Genomic DNA, 21,345 nt, shown 5'->3' with positions numbered 1-21,345 from the left:
AGCTCTTTTGGGGAAGGAAATCCATTTGGATCCTCATCTCACACCATTCACTGACACAAAAGATGAATTTAAAAGTCAATTGTAAATTACAGTACATGTATAATATGTAATACCATGCAATTTAAAAGAATAAGGTATAGCTCTGTGCACTGGCATGGAAAGGTCTCCAAGAGCTAGTGTTGTGTGAAGAAAACCAAGCTGTATACGTGTGTGTGTGTGTGTGTGTGTGTTACTTATGTAAAAATAAATGCCACGTACACATGCACGCGCATATGCCACAAACTTAAAGAAAGTTGAAAGAATTCACACATCAATTGTTAATAGTAGTTGCCTCTGGGGAAGGTAATGGGACTGGATGTAAATGTGGCATTTTAATTTCTCGTGAAAATTATATATACACACACACACACTAGTTGAATTTTTTAATGTGTATATATTAATTTTTTAAATTTTAAAAATAAAGGTAATATTTTAAAACTTAAATGTAAAGAATAAAACCATTAAAAATAATACATGAGTGTTTGGTCTCTGTATGAAAAGGAAAAAATCTTTGAAAACAATATAAAAAAATCACGAAAAGTATTTCTAGAATTAACTACATTAATTGCTTCTTTTGTTAAAAAAAAAATCAAAAGGTAAACCAAAACCTGGGCTTCCCAGGTGGCACTAGTGGTAAAGAACCTACCTGCCAATGCAGGAGACATAAGAGATGCAAGTTCAATTCCTGGGTCGGGAAGATCCCCTGGAGGAGGACGTGGCAACCCACTCCAGTATCCTTGCCTGGAGAATCTCCTGGTCATGGATGGAGGAGCCTGACAGGGTACAGTCCATAGGGTCACAAACAGCCAGACACGACTGAAGCTACTTCTCTCCAAACCAAAAGTGGATAATAACGTAGCACCCAATATGACAAAGAATTAATTCTTTCTATTAAAAAATGGTCAGAACTGATTATTAAATAAGATCATTACCTCCCCACCCTCAGAAAAGCTCTGACTCTCCAAGCACTCAGCCTCAGACTCTTTTGAAACTATCATCCCACGTGCTTATTTTACAGACAGAAAGCCTTAAAGATGGTGAGTCTGTTGAGGGGTTAGGGGGAAGGGGGTGGCAGAGCGGGAAGCTACAGCTCCTCTCAGCAGGGAGCCGGCCCTCCTGAAAGGAGAGGCTGGAATGTGCAGTTTCCTGCAGCTCAGAAATATACCACTCTCATCCTCCATCCCTGCCCCTGACAAAATCTGAAAATAGCGAATCCTCCAAATCTTGTCAGAACCCAAGTCCCCCTCTCTTCCTATTTCAGATTCCCCTTGAGGATGAACTGAGGTCTGGTCCCCAGATGGAGAGTTGAAAATGAAAAGACATCTTGGGAGTTTGTCACCCAAGGCGGCCCTAGATCAGAGGGAACCCCTGACTGCTACCTGAAATGCTGCGACCAACTCCCCCCCCAACCCCAAGGCTTCTCACAGACAACATGAAATGGCTTGGCTGCCCTTATCCTGTAATGAGATGGGGTCCTGGGAATGCCTGGGCCCGCCCCAGGAGGAGAATGAAACTGCCACCAGGGAGCCCATTTCTCCAAAGTCACGTGACAGGCCACAGCTCTCAACACCAGCAGCACTGGTCTGAAGAGCCCATGTCTGTCAGAGAATGGCTAACCTGGCCACCCATTTTGACAAAGCATATATCTTTGATATTCTGGGTGTCACTTCCTGTTTCCATCTGTGACTTTCCTCTGCCCACTCAGGGTTGTTGTTTAGTTGACTGCTAGGTCATGTCCAACTCTTTCGTGACTCCATGGACTGTAGCCCACCAGGCTTCTCTATCCATGGAATTCTCCTGGCAAGGACACTAGAGTGGGTTAACATGTCCTCCTCCAGGGTATCTTCCTGACCCAGGGATCAAACCCAAGTCGCAGCTCCTGCATTGACTGGTGTGTTCTTCACCGCTGAGCCACTGGTGGGAACTTGGAAGGAACTGGAAGCCCTGCTCCCAGCCATCTCCTCCCACAGCCAGGCACCCCCAGCAGGGGCTACAGCCTGGGGTGGGTGCTGGGGGTGAGGTGGCTCCTCCACTCCCACCGCCCATTCCTGACATTTCCTGGTAAAGGGAAAATTCTGCACTTAATAACTCAGAGCTGGGGTCAAGTCATTGTGGGCCTGCAACTGCAGATAATTATTCTTAAAAAAAACTTTGCTGGGCTTCCCTGGTGGTTCAATGGTTAAGAATCTGCCTTGTAATGCATGGCACACTGATTCAATCCCTGGTCTAGGAAGATCCCACATGCCGTGCAGGGCAGCTAAGCCTATGAGCTGTAACTACTGGGCCCACACGCAGCAACTACTGAAGCCCGAGTGTTCTAGAGCCCGTGCTCCACAACAACAGAAGCTCCTACAACGGGAATAGCCTGTGCACCACACCTAGAGAGTAGCCCCTGCTCGCTGCAACTAGAGAAAGCCCCTGCACAGCAACGAAGACCCAGTGCAGCCAAAAATAAATAAATGTATATATTTTAAAAAAGAACATTGTTGTTGTCGTTGTTTAGTCCCTTGATCATATCCGACTCTTTTGCGACCCCATGGACTGTGGCCTGCCAGGCTTCTCAGTTCATAGGATTTTCCAGGCAAGAATATTGGAATGGGTTGCGTTTCCTCTTCCAGGGGATATTCCACCCCTGCCCCCAGGGATCGAACTGCATTTCCTGCATTGGCAGGCAGGTTCTTAACCACTGAGCCATCAGGGAAGCCTAAAGAACAGGAGATAAACAATTGCAAGGAAAAGATCTTGTCATCCCATCAAAACCTTATTCAACATTCTACAAATATTTACTGAGCACTACAGAAGTGTGCTCAGATATAAGCATCTGAATGCCGAGTTCCAAAGAATAGCAAGGAGAGATAAAAAGCCTTCCTCAGTGATCAATGCAAAGAAATAGAGGAAAACAACAGAATGGGAAAGACTGGAGATCTCTTCAAGAAAATTAGAGATACCAAGGGAACATTTCATGGAAAGATGGGCTTGATAAAGGACAGAAATGGTAAGGACCTAACAGAAGCAGAAGATATTAAGAAGAGGTGGTAAGAATACACAGAAGAACTGTACAAAAAAGATCTTCATGACCCGGATAATCACAATGGTGTGATCACTCATCTAGAGCCAGACATCCTGGAATGTGAAGTCAAGTGGGCCTTAGAAAGCATCACTACGAACAAAGCTAGTGGAGGTGATGGAATTCCAGTAGAGCTGTTTCAAATCCTGGAAGATGATGCTGTGAAAGTGCTGCATTCAATATGCCAGCAAATTTGGAAAACTCAGCAGTGGCCACAAGACTGGAAAAGGTCAGTTTTCATTCCAATCCCAAAGAAAAGCAATACCAAAGAATGCTCAAACTACTGCACAATTGCACTCATCTCACATGCTAGTAAAGTAATGCTCAAAATTCTCCAAGCCAGTCTTCAGCAAAATGTGAACCGTGAACTTCCAGATGTTCAAGCTGGTTTTAGAAAAGGCAGAGGAACCAGAGATCAAATTGCCAACATCCGCTGGATCATGGGAAAAGCAAGAGAGTTCCAGAAAAACATCTATTTCTGCTTTATTGACTATGCCAAAGTCTTTGACTGTGTGGATCACAATAAACTGTGGAAAATTCTTCCAGAGATGGGAATACCAGACCACCTGACCTGCCTCTTGATAAATCTGTATGCAGGTCAGGAAGCAACAGTTAGAACTGGACATGGAACAACAGACTGGTTCCAAATAGGAAAAGGAGTATGTCAAGGCTGTATATTGTCACCCTGCTTATTTAACTTCTATGCAGAGTACATCATAAGAAATGTGGACTGGAAGAAACACAAGCTGGAATCAAGATTGCCGGGAGAAATATCAATAACCTCAGATATACAGACGACACCACCCTTATGGCAGAAAGTGAAGAGGAACTAAAAGCCTCTTGATGAACGTGAAAGAGGAGAGTGAAAAAGTTGGCTTAAGGCTCAACATTCAGAAAACGAAGATCATGGCATCCGGTCCCATCACTTCATGGGAAATAGATGGGGAAACAGTGGAAATAGTGTCAGACTTTTTTGGGGGGTGCTCCAAAATCACTGCAGATGGTGACTGCAGCCATGAAATTAAAAGACACTTACTCCTTGGAAGAAAAGTTATGACCAACCTAGATAGCATATTCAAAAGCAGAGACATTACTTTGCCGACTAAGGTCCATCTAGTCAAGGATATGGTTTTTACTGCGGTCATGTATGGATATGAGAGTTGGACTGTGAAGAAGGCTGAGTGCCGAAGGATTGATGCTTTTGAACTGTGGTGTTGGAGAAGACTCTTGAGAGTCCCTTGGACTGCAAGGAGATCAAACCAGTCCATTCTGAAGGAGATCAGCCCTGGGATTTCTTTGGAAGGAATGATGCTAAAGCTGAAATTCCAGTACTTTGGCCACCTCATGTGAAGAGTTGACTCACTGGAAAAGACTCTGATGCTGGGAAGCCTCCTGGTGGCTCAGAGGTTAAAGCGTTTGCCTGCAATGCAGGAGACCTGGGTTTGATCCCTGTGTTGGGAAGATCCCCTGGAGAAGGAAATGGCAACCCACTCCAGTATTCTTGCCTGAAGAATCCCATGGACAGAGGAGCCTGGTGGGCTACAGTCCATGGGGTCGCAAAGAGTCGGACATGACTGAGCGACTTCCCTTCACTTCACTTCACTTCTGATGCTGGGAGGGATTGGGGGCAGGAGGAGAAGGGGATGACAGAAGATGAGATGGCTGGATGGCATCACTGACTCAATGGACGTGAGTCTGAGTGAACTCCGGGAGTTGGTGATGGACAGGGAGGCCTGGCATGCTGTGATTCATGGGGTCGCGAAGAGTCAGACACGACTGAGCGACTGAACTGAACTGAACGGAAGTGCCGGAGTTAAGCGTGTAAAGATTATGAGTATGCCGTCCTCGCCCTAAACAGGTGATTATTCCTTAGCATTGAGCATTCAGTGTGGTACAGGGGAAACTCTGCTGCTTACTAGAATAGACTGGAGCACTTAATCTTCCTGAGGATCTGTGTATAAAATTGGCGTAGTAGTAAAAATCTCCAGGATCTTGGGAGGATTAAATGAGATGCTGTGGGACAGTGCCTGGCATAACACAGCCCTAGGCGCACTATAGACAAAGAAGAATTTAGGCTCCAATTCCCAAGCCCCCCTCCCCTCAGTTTCTTCATCTCTGAAGTTTGTTACCTTGTTGGCTTGACTGACCTACCTTACAGGCTCAAACTGCACGATATATCAACACAAGTTCAGTTCAGTTCAGTCACTCAGCCGTGTCTGATTCTTTGCAACCCCATGAATTACAGCACACCAGGCCTCCCTGTCCATCACCAACTCCCGGAGTTCACTCAGACTCACGTCCATCGAGTCAGTGATGCCATCCAGCCATCTCATCCTCTGTCGTCCCCTTCTCCTCCTGCCCCCAATCCCTCCCAGCATCAGAGTCTTTTCCAGGGAGTCAACTCTTCGCATGAGGTGGCCAAAGTACTGGAACTTCAGCTTTAGCATCATTCCTTCCAAAGAAATCCAGGGCTGATCTCCTTCAGAATGGACTGGTTGGATCTCCTTGCAGTCCAAGGGACTCTCAAGAGTCTTCTCCAATACCACACTTCAAAAGCATCAATTCTTTGGCGCTCAGCCTTCTTCCAACTCTCACATCCACATATGACCACAGGAAAAACCATAGCCTTGACTAGACGGACCTTAGAGGGCAAAGTAATGTCTCTGCTTTTGAATATGCTCTCTAGGTTGGTCATAACCACACAAATCATTCGCCTTATTGGGACTATCGAGTCTCAGTTGGAAATATTCATTCTATTTATTAAGGTGGGTGGAGACAACCGAATGTCAATATATTCTGCCAAGATGAATAAAATCCCTTTGCTTAGATCTGGAATGTGCTGCAGAAGGGTAAGTTGGAGACCAAGTTTTCTCTGGCAGTGTTGGGTTGTTTTAGTCCCTCAGTTGTGTCCATCTCTTTGGGACCCCACGAACTGTAGCCCGCCAGGCTCTTCTGTCCATGAAATTCTCCAGGCAAGAATACTGAAGTGGGTAGTCATTCCCTTCTCCAGGACATCTTCCCAACCCAGGGATCGAACCAGAGTCTCCTGAATTACAGGCAGATTTTTTGTTTTTTACTGTCTGAGCCACCAGGGAAGCCTTCTCTTGCAGAAGGACAGCAAATTTGGGCCCACAAGCCAAATCTGTCCCACCTCACCCCCACTCCCCACCCCTGCCCGTTCTTAAAAGTTATATCACATCACAGCCATGCTCATTCATCTGCAAATCCTCTTTGGCTGTTTTCATGCCAGAACCACAAAACTGAATCACTGTAACAGAAAATGTATGGCCCATGAAGCCTAAAATATTTACAATCTGGCCCCTTACAGAAAAAAACAAAAACAAAAAAACGAGAGAGAGAGAGGTTGTCAACCTCTGCTCTATTGAATACCTTCTGTTCCTCTATTGCAAATATCAATAAATCTGAAGCTGAATGGTGGAAATTAAACTTGTTAGCTCTCGAGTCAGTTGATGTTCACAAGGCCCAGTGGTTGAAATTGAGACTCAAATGAATCTGAAGTTTAGAAATAAGAAGGACTCTCTCCAGGTTACATCTGGCTTGTTACTGTGTAGTCCTGAAGCAAACTGTAGGTTAAAATAAGGCTTTAAAATTATTGTGGGGGTTTTCTTCTGTCTACCATTCCCCCCCAACAAAATCCTACAGCCCAAAGCAACTAGTAATTAAGTGAATATTTTCCAACTGTAAATATATAAAATTTTTTTCATGTTACCTATTGATTTTCTATGACATGAATGATTATTGAGCTCCTACATCACCTTATGTTGCTTCTAAAAAAATACACATTCATCTCCCCCATCCACCCAATATAATTATATCAAAAATTGTATTAAAACATTTTTATTTAGATCAATAGTTGATATTTCCTATATTACAATTACATAAACATTGTTTACTACAGAAAAAAAAATATTGTGGGGGTTTGCAGATGGAGAAAGCAAGATGGAGTAGAAGCAGCAGTAACCTGAATGTTGGCAGCTGTATTCCAGCCCCAATTAGGAGTGTGATTGGGGCCATGGCTGCCCTTCCAGGAGCCGTTACTTTATTTGCGAAAAAAGGGGCTCATCATCCACCATCTTTGAACCACTCCTGGGAGGGAACTTGCCAACACAGATATGGAAATTTTGGCCGTGTCATCTCTAAGATACTTTTCCAGCTTTCCAGCTTAATGTAAAGTGAGACTTGACATTGTGAGACCGTGGCCTTGGGGACGGTTATGTGAGAAGCAGTGAATTTACATGCATGGGATGCTTCCAGTTCTACCGTGTCTTAATGACATTCACCACGGTCATAATTCATCAAGCTTACCTCTTTCCAAATAGACACCATGCTAGGGTAAGTCCAGTCCATCTGTAGAGAGAGACAGTAGCTCCTGGACAGCTTCGGAGAGGCCCTCCACCTTGAATTATGTGGCAGCAGTCACATAATTGGCCCTCTGAATTATGCCTTCTAGACGGGCATCAGCATGAGTTTACCTGCCCAAAACTAGCACCGGCAGACACGGTTAAGGATGGCTTTATCCCTAGAGCAATTAGTCCATGTTGTAAAGGGATCCTAAGGATGCTGCCAGCTATCTTGGGATAATTGGGACCTGACAGCAAATAAATCCTGCAGAATTAGGACTAGTTTTCTTATCCCAAAGCCCCAAAGTGAGGACCACCTTCCAAAGGCTCAGAATCCAAAGTCTGTTATCCCCTTTGTGGATAGCGCCTGTCCTGGACTGCACGCCCTACACTCCTCCCCCGGAGTACCCATGCAGGCCAGAGACCCCAGCTGGCAGCATGGTGCCACATGGACAGCGGTCAAAGAACACCCAGATGCACACTGCAGCTGAGGGCCAGACCTTTCGGGTCAGTGGCTGCTGTGCTCAGTTCTCTCCCTGCCTCCTCAAGTTCAAATGCCAGCCTGATTTCTATCTGGAAGCCTCCCAGCCCAAACATGGAACAAAAGTTCCCTCTGACAAGCCCATTCTGGGTTCCAAAGTATGTTTTTATGTTTGTTGGCAAATGGAAGTGTCACCAACAACAATAACAACACTGTTTCCCCTCCGCTGGAGCTACTTCATTTCTTCACATTTGTTCCAGAGCTGGAGCTGGAGAGATGAATAATGCAGGCTAGGCGGCTGGCCCGAGCCCTGACCTCGTGCCTCCAAAAGCAAACACGGTGGTGAACGTGGAGACTTGTTTGTTTGAACTCTCACTGGCTAACTTAAAATAGGAAAAGAAAGAAAAAAGAAAAAAAACACCTACCACCATCCCATTTCATCAGTGTAGCCACTGAAGTTTTATTGTTTTGCTTTTTCTTTTTCTGTTTTCATTTCTCACTTTTTGAAACAAGGAGCTACAGCCCTCTACTGGTGCAAGAGACGACACCAATTCACCAATCGTCAAGGCTACCCTGCCATCTTGTGGCCATCTTACCAATGTGCAAGTTTAGAGACAACCAACTGCCCAACACCTTAAAACACAGGTTGCTTGAAGGAATCTTCCAAATATTTAGACAGGCTTTCATTGCAGACACCTTGAGAAGACAGATCTGATTATTTGGGGAGGATATAGATTGGGTTTGGAGTCAGAATGTCGTTCTGTATCTCAGCGCCCGTCCACCTCTCGAGGCATCACGCTTGAGCAAATAATTTCATTTTTATGAAGTTGTTTTTTCATCTGTAAAGTAGAGGTCATAATAAATGTTTGATTCTTGAGTTTTGTGAAGCTTAGATAAGACTGCCTATAAAAAGTGACTTGTAAACTTTATACACAAATACACATAAATATGAGCTTCCCAGGTGGCTCAGTGGGTAAAGAACCGACCTGCAATGCAGGAGACACAGGGAAAATCCACTGGAGGAGGGCATGGCAACCGGCTCCAGTATTCTTGCCTGGAGAATCCCATGGACAGAGCAGCCTAGCGGGCTACAGTCCATTGGGGTCACAAAGAGATAGACACAACTGAAGTGACTGTGTAGGCACACATAAATATATGTTAATATCTCTAAAGAAGTAGATTATCTCACTATACTTGGTAAGACTTTTTTCAGAGACTCAAAGCCTGTTTCGCTACCTGACCTTTAGGATAAAGCCTGAGCCTTAGGCTTAAAGGGAGAAGGACTTCACATTGTTCCATGCTTTTCTAAATGCACACCGTCAAATTCCTTAGCTTTCACTTTCCTGATGCAAGTAAAACCAGTTTCTTCAGCCTTTCTTCATAGGGCCAGCAAATCAGTCATGGGGAACAAGGAACATCAGTGAGCTTTTGGAGGTTAAACTCTGCTTACCTGGAGTCACAGAGTGCCCATTAACGCCTGAGCTTGAGTACTTGGCTACCTTGTCTTCTGGAAAAAGCCTGAGCCAGATGCAGCTGCTGAGGAAGCACCCGTAGAGGCCTGAGTGGCACAGGGCTGACGCGGGATGACTCATCAAACACAAGATGGGTTTGGCCGCTGCTTCTGTGCAGCTGTTTAGAGGAAGCCAAGAATTTCTGGTGCCTCGCTCTGGACTTGGTGAACAAACCCAAGTGTTGCAGTCCTCACTTTGTGCTAAAATTTCTGCCCGGCCTGGGTTGGCAGATTAGCCGGCGCTGGGTCTACTGATAAGAATGTCCAAGGCCCTATCCTGAGCTCAGAGGTTTCCCACCCATGGACTGGCCCTTTTCGTCCTCCAGTTACAGTTTATCACACGTCTCATTGATGCAGGAGGCAGGCTTAGGGCACATTTGGCAGCAGGATCAATAGTTTTGCAGAGAGAAAATAGCATGCCAGCCAAAAGGACATCAAATCCTTGGGTGAGTGGTGAGGAGCTGTGACTCAGATTTCCAGGCCATCTGCCCCCCAGGCTGGGCTCCGCTTCCACCTGTTTCCAAGTTTTGTTCATCCAGGCCTGTCCTCAGGAAGCCACCTTCAGATTCCTGAATGTTACCGGTGTGTTAGCAGGTGAGGGGACCAAGGAAGGTCCTGTGGCAGGTGAGGGGGATGGGGAGAAGGTCATGCTCCTGTCCTGCCCAGTGAGGGTCTCCTTCTCAAGGCCGAGCCACACCTCCACAGCCAGAGAGGCCACTCATTCCCCTTCTAGTCCTCACTGGGCTGCCCCAGAATCTCTCACAGAGACCAGCCTGTGGAAGAGCCTTTCTCCACAGTCACCCCTACAGAGGTGATTCTTCCTTCTGCTGCAACTATGAGGGGCAGCAGTCAAGGTCTTTCTGTCTGGAAGCTATAAGAGAGTCAGGTTTTTCTTCAGAGTTTTCCTCACTTTATAAACTATTTATATCAGCCAAATGAGAGTAGGAACCAAAGGTATGGTGGCCAAACGTTCTGAGCTGAAGTTCATATGACTTGACAAAGCAAAGGCGATCGTCAGCGCACTGAGACTGCTGACAACATTATTAGTTTTTGTTGTGTGTTGGTAAAGATGGATTTTGGAAATTCAAGCACGTAGGTTTGAGTGCCAGCAATGTGCAAGAGGCAGCCAGATATCAGAGTGTGGGGGTGTCAGAACGCACTCGGGACTGGGTGCTCTCACATTCACACGCTCAACTGTGATCGGTGGCGTGGAAGCAGGGGCACTATCAGCTTTAAATATGACATATATGGCTACTATATATACACACACACTATATATGTAATGTAATGTGTATTACACGTGTGCTGTGCTCAGTCATGTCCAACTCTGACTCATGTGAGCCCATGGACTGTAGCCCACCAGACCCCTCTGTCCATGGGATTTTCCAGGCAAGAAGACTGGAGCGGGTGGCCATTTCCTACTCCAGGGGATCTTCCCCACCCAGGAATAGAACCCAAGTCTCTTGCACCTCTTGCACTGGCAGGCAGATTCTTTACCAACAGTGCCACCAGGGAAGCCTCTCTACAGATTATGGCTACAGTAAAGATTTTGACTGGCCTTTGTCCCTGTTCACCTCTAAACCCTTGGACTTCCTGGAGTCACAGGAGTCTTATTATTCATGGTGGCCCCTCAGACCACCTCTGAGTTTATGCTAATGAGGTGACAGGTGGTGGATTCCTAGATAGTTTCAGGATAGGGTCTGGCAGAGCTGAAAAGACCCACATGTGATTAGAGTTGGACTTTTGAGCCATGTGATGTCAGCCCCGCCTCTGGGGAGGGGAGTTGGGGCTCAGTCTCTGTGGCCGACCATTCAATGGATCATCCCTGCACAACTAAAACTCAGTAAAAACTCTGGCCACCCAGGCTTCCCTGGGTGGTGGTGACACTGACGTGCCAACACAGTAACAAATCCTGAGGACACGGGCAGAGCATATTCAGGCCCCTCCTGGCCTTGCCCTGGCTGGTCCCCATTTGTATCCTTTCCAGTGAACTGTGTCATAAAGTACAGCACTTCCCTGGGTTCTGTGAGTCATCCCCACAAATTGTGGAACCTGAAGTGGTGCTTGGAATGCCCCTAGATTTTAGCCAGCTGGTCAGAGGACAAGGCCTGGGAACCCCCACCCCAGAAGCTGACTTCTGAAGTGAGGGAAGTCATGTGGAGGGTGTGCCTTAATTCGTGAGTTACACTGCACATTGGAAGAAACTACAGAGAGCCCTGGGGAAATCAGGGCCCTGGTGTGGGCCCTAATGTTTGTTCACGTTCGCCTCCCTCGTTACGGAAGAAACATCCAATAATGCGTGTGGGTTGAAGGAGTAAGTTAATTCTGTAACAGAGGATTCACTGCCCATTGCCCAGCATGGGGTGTGGATCATGCCTCATCTGACCTCCCAAACCAGCCCCATCCCCACCCGTACTCTTCTAAGTGTCTTTTCTGTCCTGGAGCTGACAAGGGCCCTGGGAGGATCTCTCTGTCCATCCGTCTGTCTCTTCACCTTTATACTCAAATCCCCTTACATGAACTCTCATTAGCTTGTTTTCTCCCACAGTCTGGTCCTTAAGAACTTAGTGGCACTTTATACCAGAGTCCAAAAACCAATAATAACACGAAGCTAGTTGTCTTCCCTGGAAAGGGAAAGGAACTGCTAAAGAGGAATCTGATATGTTTTAAGAGACTCTTCCTTTGAACTGGAAGTTTCACTCTTTTTTTAAATTGAGATATAATTGACATTTAACACTGGGATTTGTTTTAGGTGTACAACATAATATTTTTTTTGTTTACAACGTAATATTTTATATTTGTATAAATTGTTAGATGATTATCAGAATAAGTTTCGTTAACATCCTTCACCACACATTTACAGACTTACAATTTTTTGTGTGTGTAGATTTTTAAGACCTACTCTCTTAACAGCTTTCAAATATATGAGGCAGTGTTATTAACTACAGTTAGCATGCCATACACTACATCTCAGAACTTATTTGTAACTGGAAGTTTACACCTTTTTCCCACCTTCATCCATTTCCCCTGCCACCTTGTCCCCACCTCTGGCAACCACCAATCTGCTCTGTATCTATGAGTTTGGCTTTTTGTAGATTCCACTTACAGATGATATCATATAGTATTTGTCTTTCTATGTCTGACTTATTTCACTTAGCATAATGCCCTCAAGGCCCATCCATGCTGCTGCAAATGGTAGGAGTTCCTTCTTTTATTGCTGGATACCATTCCGCTGAATATATACAACACATCTTCTTTGTCCATTCATCCCTCAGTGGACACTTAGGCTCTATGTCTTATTGTTATAAACAGTGCACCAGTGAACATGAGAGTACAGATATCATTCCCAGAAGTGGAATTGCTGGATCACGATAGTTTTATTTTCATTATTTTGAGGAAACTCCACACTGTTTCCCCTAGTAGCTGCACCAATTTACATTCCCACAACAGTGTACACACGAGGTTTCCCTTCTCTCCACATCCTCACCAAAACGTGTTTTCTCCTGTCTTTTTTCTTTTTTTTTTATGATAGCCATTCTGACAGGTGTGAGGTGATAGCTCCTGTGGTTTTGATTTGCATTTCCCTGATGATTAATGATGCTGAGCACCTTTCCTGTGAATTGGGAATTTAGGCTGTTCTACAGGGAGATTTGTTGATGATAATCATCAGAAAAAAATCCCTAAACAATATTTTTAGAAAGACATTTTTTAAAATCACAAGCACACAAGGAAACCAAGGGTATGCTCATAAAGACTTAGAAATTACGCCAAATCCTCAAAGCCCAGGTGGCAGGTAAGGATGGAATTAAAAGAGGAAGCTACAGCACAAGGCAGGAAGGTGAGAAGATAGTGCCCTCGGGCGGAGCCCCCTGTGGGTGCTGCCCGCCAAGTGCACAGGGCAGGCTTGGGGAGCCATCGCTGAGACTGCCTTGGGGCAGCCTTGGGGGACTCATGAGCTGGGACATTTAGGTTTGAAAGGTGTACCGCTGAAAAGGAGGGAGCCCTTTTGACACATCGCCTCACAGCCTGCCTCCCTCCCTGCAGTCCCCAGTCCCAGGCAAGCATGAGGAAATCCTGAGTGCAGTTTTGACCCCCATCAGGAGACACCAACTACATGAGAAAAAACCAACCCCGTGGGAAATAGACATCAAGCTCAACCAACAGAACTGATACTGGTGGACCCCAATGAGGCAGCCTTTGCAGGAGACAAAGGCCTGGGCAGCTGACATTCAAGAAAAGAACCAGGGTGGGCCAGGGAGGCCTGCTGCCTCCACTTTGCATCAGTTATTTCTGATGTTTCCACGGAACATTTCCTGCCCCACCCAGTTGGGTTCCTTTTCTGTGTCCCAGAGTTGGCCTCAGAATGCTCGAGTCCTCAGGACCTACAGGCTCCACAATTTCTTCATGAATGAGGTCCCCATCGTGTGTCTTTTCCCCTGGGATTTGTCTGGGTTCCAGTCTTTGAGTGTTTTTGTCCTTAAAAACTTTTACTGGTCTCACAGGGTCTCTGAGGTCTGGAAACACGTCTGAACCTTCATAAATACCTTCTAAATGAAGTGCACTACTTAGGCACTTAAGGGCGCCTCTTGAGTTCCATCCTTGCCTCCAGAAGGTTCATTCTGCCAGCCTTCACCGTTTTGCAATTGAGCAACTGAACTCATAATTTTCTAGAGGTTCATCTTTAATTTTTAAGATTGCTGTTTAGTCTCTAGGTCATGTCCAACACTTCTTATAACCCCGTGGACTGTAACCTGCCAGGCTGTTCTGTCCATGGAATTTTCCAGGCAAGAATACTAGAGTGGGTTGCCATTTCCTTTTCCAGGGGATCTTCCCAACCCAGGGATTGAACTCACATCTCCTGCATTGTCACACAGATTCTTTACCACTGAGCCACCAGGGAAGCCCAATAAATAAGTAAATAAACATAAATATTTAAAAAAGCAAAACTTAGTATGATGAACTATCCAGTCATTCCATAGTTCATATCCATTTTAATACATTTATCAGTCACAGAAGTAACAGATTTCTAGAAGCATCTACAGCTGGTCCTACAGCTGCACTAATAGGTGGTTCTGGAGAGAAGAGTTGAGGCACACCAGTAGCGTGATGCCCTGCCAAGTCACCTGGGCAAGGCTGGGGGCAGGGGACAGGGGAGAGGGCTGAAGGTTAAGGGCATGGTTTAGGAGGAGAAGAGAATCTCTACTGATTTTTCATTTTCTAATCATTTCTAATGAATCATTCTCCGGTTATTTATAGGCAAATGGATAGCCCAGGCCTAGGCCCTTAGACTAAGTCAGCTGTTCACATTAAAATGGTGACTTTCAAGTCTGGCAATGTAAACAAATGCTTGTGTTGTCATTTATATTCTTTTTGTTGTTTCTGAAACTAATAGCTGGCTCTTTATTTTTATTTTTTGGCAATTTCTTATTAAGTACTGTGGATGTATATTATGCAAGTTTCAGGTGTACAACATAGTGATTCATAATTTTTAAAGGTTATATTCCATTTATAGTTATTATAAAATATTGGCTATAGTCCCTGTGTTGTACAATATGTCCTTGTAGTTTATTTACTTTATAGAGTAGTTTGTACCTCTTAATCCCCAATGCATATGTCCTACCCCCTCCCATCTTCTTACTGGTAACCACTAGTTTGTTTTCTGTATTGTGAGTCTGTTCCTTTTTTCAATACTCACTCAGTTCAGGTCAGTCGCTCAGTCGTGACCACCTCTCTGTGATCCCATGGACTGTAGCACGCTAGGCCTCCCTGTCCATCACCAACTCACAGAATTTACTAAACTCATGTCCACTGAGTCGGTGATGCCATCCAACCATCTCATCCTCTGTTGTCCCCTTCTCCTCCTGACTTCAATCTTTCCCAGCATCAGGGTCTTTTCCAATGAGTCAGCTCTTCACATCAGGTGGCCAAAGTACTGGAGTTTCAGCTTCAGCATCAGTCCTTCCAATGAACACTCAGGACTGATCTCCTTTAGGGTGGACTGGTTGGATCTCCTTGCTGTCCAAGGGTCTCTCAAGAGTATTCTCCAACACCACAGTTCAAAAGCATCGATTCTTCAGCGCTCAGCTTTCTTTATAGTTCAACTCTCACATCCATACATGACCACAGGAAAAACCATAGCCTTGACTAGACGGAATTTATACTCACTAGTTTGTTGTATTTTTTAGATTCCACTTATAAGTGATATCATGCAGTACTTGTCTTTCCTGTCTGACTTATTTCACTTAACATATTCCAATCCCAAAGAAAGGCAATGCCAAAGAATGCTCAGACTACCGCACAATTGCACTCATCTCACATGCTAGTAAAGTAATGCTCAAAATTCTCCAAGCCAGGCTTCAGCAGTACGTGAATCGTGAACTTCCAGATGTTCAAGCTGGTTTTAGAAAAGGCAGAGGAACCAGAGATCAAATTGCCGACATCTGCTGGATCATGGAAAAGCAAGAGAGTTCCAGAAAAACATCTATTTTTGCTTTATTGACTATGCCAAACCCTTTGACTGTGTGGATCACAATAAACTGTGGAAAATTCTGAGAGAGATGGGAATACCAGACCATCTGACCTCCATCTTGAGAAATCTGTATGTAGGTCAGGAAGCAACAGTTAGAACTGGACATGGAACAACAGACTGGTTTCAAATAGGAAAAGGAGTGCGTCAAGGCTGTATATTGTCACTCTGCTTATTTAACTTATATGCAGAGTACATCATGAGAAACGCTGGATTGGGAGAAACACAAGCTGGAATCAAGATTGCTCAGAGAAATATCAATAACCTCAGACATGCAAATGACACCACCCTTATGGCAGAAGTGAAGAGGAACAAAAAAGCTTCTTGATGAAAGTGAAAAGGAGAGTGAAAAAGTTGGCTTAAAGCTCAACATTCAGAAAACGAAGATCATGGCATCTGGTCCCATCACTTCATGAGAAATAGATGGGGAAACAGTGGAAACAGTGCCAGACTTTATTTTTTGGGGGGCTCCAAAATCACTGCAGATGGTGATTTGATTGAGCCATGAAATTAAAAGACGCTTACTCCTTGGAAGAAAAGTTATGACCAACCTAGATGGTATATTCAAAAGCAGAGACATTACTTTGCCGACTAAGGTCCATCTAGTCAAGGATATGGTTTTTCCAGTGGTCATGTATGGATGTGAGAGGTGGACTGTGAAGAAGGCTGAGCGCCGAAGAATTGATGCTTTTGAAATGTGGTATTGGAGAAGACTCTTGAGAGTCCCTTGGACTACAAGGAGATCCAACCAGTGGATTCTGAAGGAGATCAGCCCTGGGATTTCTTTGAAAGGAATGATGCTAAAGCTGAAACTCCAGTACTTTGACCATCTCATGCGAAGAGTTGACTCATTGGAAAAGACTCTGATGCTGGGAGGGATTGGGGGCAGGAGGAGAAGGGGACGACCGAGGATGAGATGGCTGGATGGCATCACTGACTCGATGGACGTGAGTTTGAGTGAACTCCGGGAGTTGGTGATGGACAGGGAGGCCTGGCGTCCTGCAATTCATGGCGTCGCAAAGAGTCGGACACGACTGAGCGACTGAACTGAACACCTTCAAAGTCCATCCATGTTATCACAAATGACAGAATCTCTTTCTTTTTTGGCTGAGTTGTATTCCATTGTATGATATGCATATGTATACATACATATATACACATATCCATATCATGTCTTCTTTGGCCATTCATCTGTTGATGGATACTTAGATTGCTTCCGTATCTTGGCAATTGTAAATAATGCTGCTCTGAACATTGGGTTCATGTATCTTTTCAAATTATTTTTTTCATTCATTTTTCAGATATATACCCAGGAGTGGAATTGCTTGGTCATATGGCAGCTCTATTTTTAGTTTTTTGAGTAAATTCCATGCTGCTTACCACAGTGGCTATACCAATTTACATTCATACCAACAGTGTATGAAGGTTCCCTTTTCTCCACAGCCTCACCAACATTTGCTGTATTCTTTTTGATGATAGCCACTCTGACTGGTGTGATGTGATATCTTGTTCCTGTTTTAATGTCTATGATGATTAACAATGTGGACAATCTTTTCATGTGCCTGTTGGCCATCTGTATGTGTTTGGGAAAATGGCTACACAGGTCTTCTGCCCATTTTTAAAGTTGTAGTTTTTTTTTTAAATTGAGTTGTATAGCTTTTTACATATTTGGATATTAACCCTTCATTGGTCAGATCATTTGCAAATGCTTTCTCCCATTCAGTAGGTGGTCTTTTGTTTTGTCGATGTTTTCCTTTGCTGTGCAAAAGCTTTTAAGTTTAATTAGGTCCCATTTGTTTATTTTTGCTTTTAGTCCCTTTGATTTAAGAGACAGATCCCAAAATATATAGCTTTGATGTATGTCAAAGAGTGTTCTGCCCATGTTTTTCTCTAGGGGCTTTATGGGCGCCAGACTTGCATTTGGTTTCTAATCCAACTGGAGCTTATTTTTGTCTATGACTTCAGAGAATGTCCTAATCTCACTCTTGTACGCGTGGTTCTCCAGTTCTCACAGACACACTTTTTGAAGAGATGGTCATTTCTCAATTGTATATTCTTGCCTCCTTTGTTGTAGAGTAATTTACCATGAGTACATGAGTTTATCTATGGGCTCTTTATCTTGTTCCCTTGGTCTATATTTCTGTTTCCATGCCGGTACCATGCTGCTTTATTACTGTAGTTTTGTAGTGTGGTCTAAAGTTGGGGGGTGTGATTCCTCCAGCTTGATTCTTCATTTTCAAGATATTTTTGCTGTTTGAAGTCTTTAGTGATTCCATGGAGAAGGCAATGGCACCCCACTCCAGTACTCTCGCCTGGAAAATCCCATGGATGGAGAAGCCTGGTAGGCTGCAGTCCATGGGGTCGTTAAGAGTTGGACATGACTGAGCGACTTCACTTTCACTTTTCACTTTCGTGCATTGGAGAGGGAAATGGCAACCCACTCCAGCGTTCTTGCTGGGAGAGTCCCAGGGACGGGGGAGCCTGGTGGGCTGCCATCTACGGGGTCGCACAGAGTCGGACACGACTGAAGCAACTTAGCAGCAGCAGCAGCAGCAGTGATTCCATACAAATTTTAAAATGACTTTTTCTAGTTCTATGTTATTTATATTTATTATCCCACATCTAGTTCTAGGCTTTAAACATCTTTCAATGCCTACTTTTTATACCATTCAACTGTCATTCCCCTGGAACATTCCAATCTCTTCTACATATAAGAATTCACTGTTGGCACTAGAATTCCTCTAAGGCTGAGAAATGTCTTTGCTGAGATGAGTACTTAGCTAGAAGATGAGCCCCACTCTTAAGGGGCTGGGTATTAGGTGGCCTCGTGCCACACCAATGATAGTAAGGCCACAGCACTGCATGACAGAAAGGAAAGACTGGATATTCCAGGAAGAACAGGATAAGGAACGAGGGGAAGGACAGCCCAGTGGCCCCATCAGGGACCCCCAAATCTTCAGCAATATCTTCTAAACACGTCACAGTTTTGTTTAAGTGATTTTCTCTTGTGAAAACCAGAGAAGGAGCTGAGTCCCTTGTCAGGGTAAATGTGGTCAGGACTAAGGCAGCCCAGAGGAAGGCCAGGCCTGGAACAGAGGAGGCCAGGGGACCCAGGTCAGCCCCCTACCCCGCAGTTAGCAGCAACCTCGATGATGTCTTCAGCTTCCACTAGCTTCAGAATTAGCAGTTTTCAGACCATTTCACCTGGACAGCCTCTACAGTCCAGGTGATATCTGAGATGTCCATGATGTCTGAGATGTGGATAGGAATTTGTGTGCAAGGATGATAATCACCAGATTACATATAATACTGGGAAGTTGGAAACTTGAATATACAATAGGAATCTGGTTATAGAAACAAAGAGAGAGCTAAGTGAGGAAATAATTTACAGACCTTAAAAATTATATTTTCAAAGCCTATTTAATCACACGGAAAAGTTCCTGCTCTAATATCAGAAAAGAAAAAAAATCCAAAATGTCATTGTTGGTATTAGTTTGAGTTTGTGTTTTGTTTTAATAAGTGATCTTTGAAAAAAAAGGACTGAAATTTTAACACAGATTGTTCCAGAGTTTGTTGGATTACAAGTGACTTTTGTCACTCTCTTTGTTTTATTTCTACATGATTTTCAGACTCTCCATAATGAGCAAAGTAATGTCACAATCAGAAAAAAATCAACATCACTTTTGAAGCGTGGGAGTAGAGTTTGTTTGCATTAAGCGGTTTACTTGGCAGACACAAGAGAGATGAGCGAGAGGAATGCTGCCCTTAAGTGATGCTTGGTCTTGATTTATTTATTTTGGGTTAGGTAGAGACAGCATTTGTTTAACAGAGATGAGAGGGACCTAGCCGCTTTTAGGAGAGCTTCAGGGTTGTCAGGAAACACACACACACACACACACACACACACAGAAAAGAAGACACCACAGTAACTCCAGGTTCCATCCCTGGGTCAGGAAGAACCCCTGGAGAAGGAAATGGCAACCCGCTCCAGTATTCTTGCCTGGGAAATCCCATGGACAGAGTAGCCTCGTGGGCTACAGTCCATGGGGTCACAAAGAGTCAAACACGACTTAACGAAAGAGCCTGATGAACCATTTAGGGATCCTAGGTTATACTGAATGTAATAACCAAGTAAGAAATGACTGGCTGTCCCGTTGCTCTTCAGCTGTGAGACTTTGGGCAAGTCACCAATACTCTCCAGGCCTGAGTTCCCACTTGTGTTATATAAAATAAAGGGATTAGGAAAGGTGATGTCTCAGCCCTTGCCTCTCTGGAGAGCCTGGATTGGCCCTAAACCATCTGCCCTAACAGGGCGCATCTTAATTCTAGAGACAAGATCTTGTTGAGCAGGCTCTGCGTTCACCTTCCGCGACTTCTCTGAGTTTCCTTCCTCCTGGCATCAGCCTGGTTTGGCCTCCTCCTGCCGATGCGTGTGGCTCGGCGACGGCAGCTGAGCCGGGAGCAGAGCTTCGTGCCAGCCGCCACCTTCCAAGAGGCCATGTCTTGCCCGACTGCTTCCTGGGCTGCCCGCTGACCTCGCTCCACGGCGGCCTCCACCGCGCAGTCCTCCCGGGAGTCCTCATCATGACCGCAGGTGAGGCCTGCCACCCGCCCTCCCCACCGGGCTCTCAGACCTCTCAGGAGGCGTCAGCTGGCCCTGGCGCCTTTGCCTTTGGGAGTCCTGGCACCTGCCCTTCAGAGCGCAGCGCGCTGTCATGCCCTGAGGCCTTCAAAGGTGCCTCGCCCAGATGAGTCCCACTGGGCGGATAATCTCACCTCTTTCCACAAATGGGGAGCTGCGGTGGAGAAACTGCCTTGTCTTCCAAGAGGGAACAAAGACAGTGGATTCAGCCAGGGCAGAAGTGAAGCCTCGGCACTCTCCCAGAGCAGAGTAGGCTTTCATAATCGGTCATGCGTCTTTTACCTTTTGAAACTTTGTCGGATTTATATATAGCCTCCATCTTGTCCCTCCGAACTCGGCAGGGCTCACCATCAGTCACTGGGCTGAACACCTGGAACTCTGTGGGGATTATCATTAGAAGGATGCGAGGCCAGGTGTGGTTTTGGACCGGAGACCTATTGGAAGAGAGAGGATTTCTCACTTTCCAAGTTTGCTCTGCTCAAGTTAAAACAATTAACCTCCTTTCCCCTTCAAACAACTGTTCTCCGCGGCTCTGTACTAGCAAGATGCAAGCCGAAGACACTGTCAAAAGTGGACTGTGTGCCCTTCAAAATCTTCAGATAAAAAGGTAGATTGGATTGTCCCCAGGGCTTCTTCCTGTCGCCACTGCCCTCTTTTCTCCACTAATCTCACCACTCCCTTCTGGACCTTACACCTCCTGAAAACAGGAATTTTTTCTA

At 45.1% G+C, this 21,345-nt stretch overlaps 1 long non-coding RNA gene across 1 annotated transcript in view; it reads right to left on the bottom strand.

Moving 5' to 3' along the window:
- Nucleotides 1–6,948: 6,948 nt before the first annotated feature.
- LOC121820771 (uncharacterized) overlaps nucleotides 6,949–21,345 on the bottom strand; it is a 72,897-nt gene continuing 58,500 nt past the window's right edge. Inside the window, exons 4-5 of the long non-coding RNA XR_006061457.2 lie at nucleotides 9,399–21,060; nucleotides 6,949–8,787 (exon numbers count right to left, since the gene is read on the bottom strand). This is a non-coding gene — a long non-coding RNA (uncharacterized LOC121820771). The remainder of the gene's footprint in view (nucleotides 8,788–9,398; nucleotides 21,061–21,345) is intronic.

The sequence above is a fragment of the Ovis aries genome, chromosome 12, assembly GCF_016772045.2.
Source record: "Ovis aries strain OAR_USU_Benz2616 breed Rambouillet chromosome 12, ARS-UI_Ramb_v3.0, whole genome shotgun sequence".
Taxonomy (NCBI): Eukaryota; Metazoa; Chordata; class Mammalia; order Artiodactyla; family Bovidae; genus Ovis; species Ovis aries.
This window is presented reverse-complemented; position numbering and strand designations above follow the sequence as displayed.